A 5,000-nucleotide genomic window follows, 5' to 3' on the forward strand; every position below is an offset into this window, starting at 1 on the left:
GATTTGTTGAGAATTTACACATTTTTATATAATAAAAAAATATATATACAGTTAACCATGACCAGAACATGTTCTAACGTTTGAAGGCTTTGCGCCAACCATCCCTGTAAGTCACTACAATCTATAACCAGGTGAACAGTGAGCTTCCTCACTAAGTAGCTGTAACCTAGTTAATAATAAGTTACCTGAGGTAAACCTACAAGTTTAGTTAATAATAAGTTACCTGAGGTAAACCTACAAGGATAGTTAATAATAAGTTACCTGAGGTAAACCTACAACGATAGTTAATAATAAGTTACCTGAGGTAAACCTACAAGGAGAGTTAATAGTAAGTTACCTGAGGTAAACCTACAAGGTTAGTTAATAATAAGTTACCTGAGGTAAACCTACAAGGATAGTTAATAATAAGTTACCTGAGGTAAACCTACAAGGATAGTTAATAATAAGTTACCTGAGGTAAACCTACAAGGTTAACGCGGGCTGGAAGAGAATTACTTCAAAACCACAGCAAACAGCTGGGACATATAGTAATATTATATATATAATATTATATCACTGGGCTCCTCTGTGCTAACAAACCCTGTGTACCACCCCTCCCCTGTTTAACCTTGAATTTCGTTCAGAAAAACACTTCCACATTTAGCAAAACGAACCAACTCTTTACGGATCTGTTCGGTGGTAATAAACGGAGGCAGATTAGACACCACTACTCTTGTCGAAATCAGCACCAACACAACCCCTCACATAAATCATACTGGTAACTAGCCGGGTAACAAGACTCACCTTTTACATTACCACAACCACCGCCTTGTTCATTCTGGATACAGAGTGTATATGTTCCTCTCCCACCTGTTCACCGACCAGGATCAATAATTCCTCCACACCATTCTCCACAACGCACCTGAAGAGACAGCGTTTCTTCTCCACTCGGTTGAGGACATCAAACTACCCTACTCCCTCCTCAACTCTAACCGATAAACAGCGGAAACCAGTAAACAAACCCTCCCACCATGACAAAATACATTTGGAAAATAGGCAAAAGAATAGCTGCACTCTTCACGAACGACAAAACCTCACGTTACCAACTTCTTCTTCTTCTATGGTATAATGGCGGTCCTCAAACCAACGTTAAAGGAGCATGGCGCCTCCTACTGTGCTGGAGTGTTCAATCACGGTTTACACCATTTCTAAATCCTCCTACCTAACTCAGTACTTCTGAGAAAATAAAAAAGATCCCTACTAACTTCTAATAGACCCTCCCCCATCCCCCAAATCCCTTCCAACCCCCCCCAACCCCATCCAACCTAAATGACCCTACACTTCAATCTTTCCCTCTCTTCAACATCCTTACAACAATATAACAACACATGCTCCACCATTTCATTGACAATACCCTCCATTTACATTTTACATTTTTGACAAAATACATTTGGAAAATAGGCTCTCAATTCTCCATAATAACATTAATACCTCCAATAGTAGGTCACTCCTAATAGATTTACCAGATGATAAACTATTCAATACAGACAGAGAATCTGAGGATACTATAATTCTGACAGGCTGTACGTCCTCCACCCACTGGAGGACAACTATTATCACCAACAGTTCAACTGAGTACACTGACAGTTCATCTGTTAGTCTTCTACATATCTGCACATCACATTCAGGAAGGTAAACACCTGCTCCTGTGGGCCCACTATCTGGGCCCTTGGATCCATCTGTGAAAAGAGGTAAAAAAGCATAACAACTTCTACCAATGTAATTGTCAACCAGTTTCCCTTTATCACTGACTTCTGACCCAATCTTTCCTTTTGTCTACCAAGGTTAGATCAACAACAGGATCTGGGAGTAACCATGGAGGAACATCCCCTATCACCACAGAAAGGGCCAACCTCCAACTCCCTGAAACTACTCTCATCAGCAAGCTTTCCAACTGTCCAACCAAAACCACTGCCTTGTCTACTAGTATATTCCCAACAGTCATCTAGAACAGTAGCAGTGGGATGCTCAACCTCACAGCCTTTCAACCCAATAAGCTAATGACAATTTATTACGTCGTATATCCAAAGGCATCTCACCTGCCTCAACTGGACTATAATATAAATCCATGATATTATGGGATACAAAATAGGAAAAGGGGAAATTATGATAATACTAAAAAACACACTTCTAACTAACCCTACACTCATTAAAACCCACTACCCCATTCCACTACTTTGACCCTATCTGCTCCTGCACCAGGCCAACTAACCCTACACTCATTAAAACCCACTACCCCATTCCACTACTTTGACCCTATCTGCTCCTGCACCAGGCCAACTAACCCTACACTCATTAAAACCCACTACCCCATTCCACTACTTTGACCCTATCTGCTCCTGCACCAGGCCAACTAACCCTACACTCATTAAAACCCACTACCCCATTCCACTACTTTGACCCTATCTGCTCCTGCACCAGGCCAACTAACCCTACACTCATTAAAACCCACTACCCCATTCCACTACTTTGACCCTATCTGCTTCTGCACCAGGCCAACTAACCCTACACTCATTAAAACCCACTACCCCATTCCACTACTTTGACCCTATCTGCTCCTGCACCAGGCCAACTAACCCTACACTCATTAAAACCCACTACCCCATTCCACTACTTTGACCCTATCTGCTCCTGCACCAGGCCAACTAACCCTACACTCATTAAAACCCACTACCCCATTCCACTACTTTGACCCTATCTGCTCCTGCACCAGGCCAACTAACCCTACACTCATTAAAACCCTCTACCCCATTCCACTACTTTGACCCTATCTGCTCCTGCACCAGGCCAACTAACCCTACACTCATTAAAACCCACTACCCCATTCCACTACTTTGACCCTATCTGCTCCTGCACCAGGCCAACTAACCCTACACTCATTAAAACCCACTACCCCATTCCACTACTTTGACCCTATCAGCTCCTGCACCAGGCCAACTAACCCCTACACTCATTAAAACCCACTACCCCCATTCCACTACTTTGACCCCTATCTGCTCCTGCACCAGGCCAACTAACCCTACACTCATTATAAACCCACTACCTCCATTCCACTACTTTGACCCTATCTGCTCCTGCACCAGGCCAACTAACCCTACACTCATTAAAAACCCACTACCCCATTCCACTACTTTGACCCTATCTGCTCCTGCACCATGCCAACTAACCCTACACTCATTAAAACCCACTACCCCCATTCCACTACTTTGACCCATCTGCTCCTGCACCAGGCCAACTAACCCTACACTCATTAAAACCCCACTACCCCATTCCACTACTTTGACCCTATCTGCTCCTGCACCAGGCCAACTAACCCTACACTCATTATAAACCCACTACCCCATTCCACTACTTTGACCCTATCTGCTCCTGCCACCAGGCCAACTAACCCTACACTCATTAAAACCCACTACCCCATTCCACTACTTTGACCCTATCTGCTCCTGCACCAGGCCAACTAACCCTACACTCATTAAAACCCACTACCCCCATTCCACTACTTTGACCCTATCTGCTCCTGCACCAGGCCAACTAACCCTACACTCATTAAAACCCACTACCCCATTCCACTACTTTGACCCTATCTGCTCCTGCACCAGGCCAACTAACCCTACACTCATTAAAACCCACTACCCCCATTCCACTACTTTGACCCTATCTGCTCCTGCACCAGGCCAACTAACCCTACACTCATTAAGACCCAGTACCCCATTCCACTACTTTGACCCTATCTGCTCCTGCACCAGGCCAACTAACCCTACACTCATTAAAACCCACTACCCCCATTCCACTACTTTGACCCTATCTGCTCCTGCACCAGGCCAACTAACCCTACACTCATTAAAACCCACTACCCCATTCCACTACTTTGACCCTATCTGCTCCTGCACCAGGCCAACTAACCCCACACTCATTAAAACCCACTAGCCCATTCCACTACTTTGACCCTATCTGCTCCTGCACCAGGCCAACTAACCCTACACTCATTAAAACCCACTACCCCATTCCACTACTTTGACCCTATCTGCTCCTGCACCAGGCCAACTAACCCTACACTCATTAAAACCCACTACCCCATTCCACTACTTTGACCCTATCTGCTCCTGCACCAGGCCAACTAACCCTACACTCATTAAAACCCACTACCCCATTCCACTACTTTGACCCTATCTGCTCCTGCACCAGGCCAACGGCCTGGGAGGACGGGACACCACCACTCAACACACCCTGGAACTCTTCTGAAGTCAAATCTAGTATGACCAAATACTTCTCTGCAGCTGCCACCAAAACATATTTTTTTCTGTGATTTACATTCCATTTCTGCGGTACAGTTGATAACCATTTGCTATGAACACTAAGAAGCCAACCTTACTGAAGCATATATCACTGGTTGGCCCATCCCTCTGTGCTGTCACAGATCTACTACTCACAGGGATCCTCTCAGGACCCCTCAGCCTTGACCCATCCTCCTCTACTTTCTTCACTGCCTCAGCAGTGACAACCCTGTTCCCAACAGTGGGGGTCAGTGGGATTGGATAGGGGCCCCTCTACCTCTCTCTCTCTCTCTCTCTCTGACTGGAGGAGACAGGTGAAATGGTGTGTCTCCTCTGGTCAAACAATACTCACCTTGAGAGACTCCACAGCCTGTTGGAGCTCCTTCAGCTCCTTCTCTCTCTCCTGGAATCTCTGCTGGACCTTCTGCTGACTCATCCCCAGCCGCCTCTGTGGAGAATCACTCTTCAATGAGCTATCAAGCTTTATTAGTCCAGTAGATCAATAGTATAGTAATGTGACATAGGGCCCCATAGAGAGGAAGGTCTAAAAAAATGGATGGTCCATTTACTAAATGATATTTATTTGTTGCTATGTGAATGACTATAGTTTTTTATGGTAGGACTACATGTATCAACAGGTTGAGACTGAAACTTTGGACTCATAAAAGGCCATTCAGAATGATAATA

The 5,000-nt window shown here is 44.8% G+C and overlaps 1 pseudogene across 1 annotated transcript in view; it reads right to left on the reverse strand.

The window, feature by feature from the left end:
* Positions 1 to 5,000, reverse strand: part of LOC145877115 (E3 ubiquitin/ISG15 ligase TRIM25-like) — a 7,877-nt pseudogene that overhangs the window by 2,071 nt on the left and 806 nt on the right. The window contains exon 2 of the transcript XR_014391574.1: positions 4,666 to 4,761. The product of XR_014391574.1 is annotated as an E3 ubiquitin/ISG15 ligase TRIM25-like (transcript). The remainder of the gene's footprint in view (positions 1 to 4,665; positions 4,762 to 5,000) is intronic.

The sequence above is a fragment of the Salmo salar genome, unplaced genomic scaffold (assembly GCF_965601325.2).
Source record: "Salmo salar unplaced genomic scaffold, fSalSal1 ptg000687l, whole genome shotgun sequence".
Lineage (NCBI taxonomy): Eukaryota > Metazoa > Chordata > Actinopteri > Salmoniformes > Salmonidae > Salmo > Salmo salar.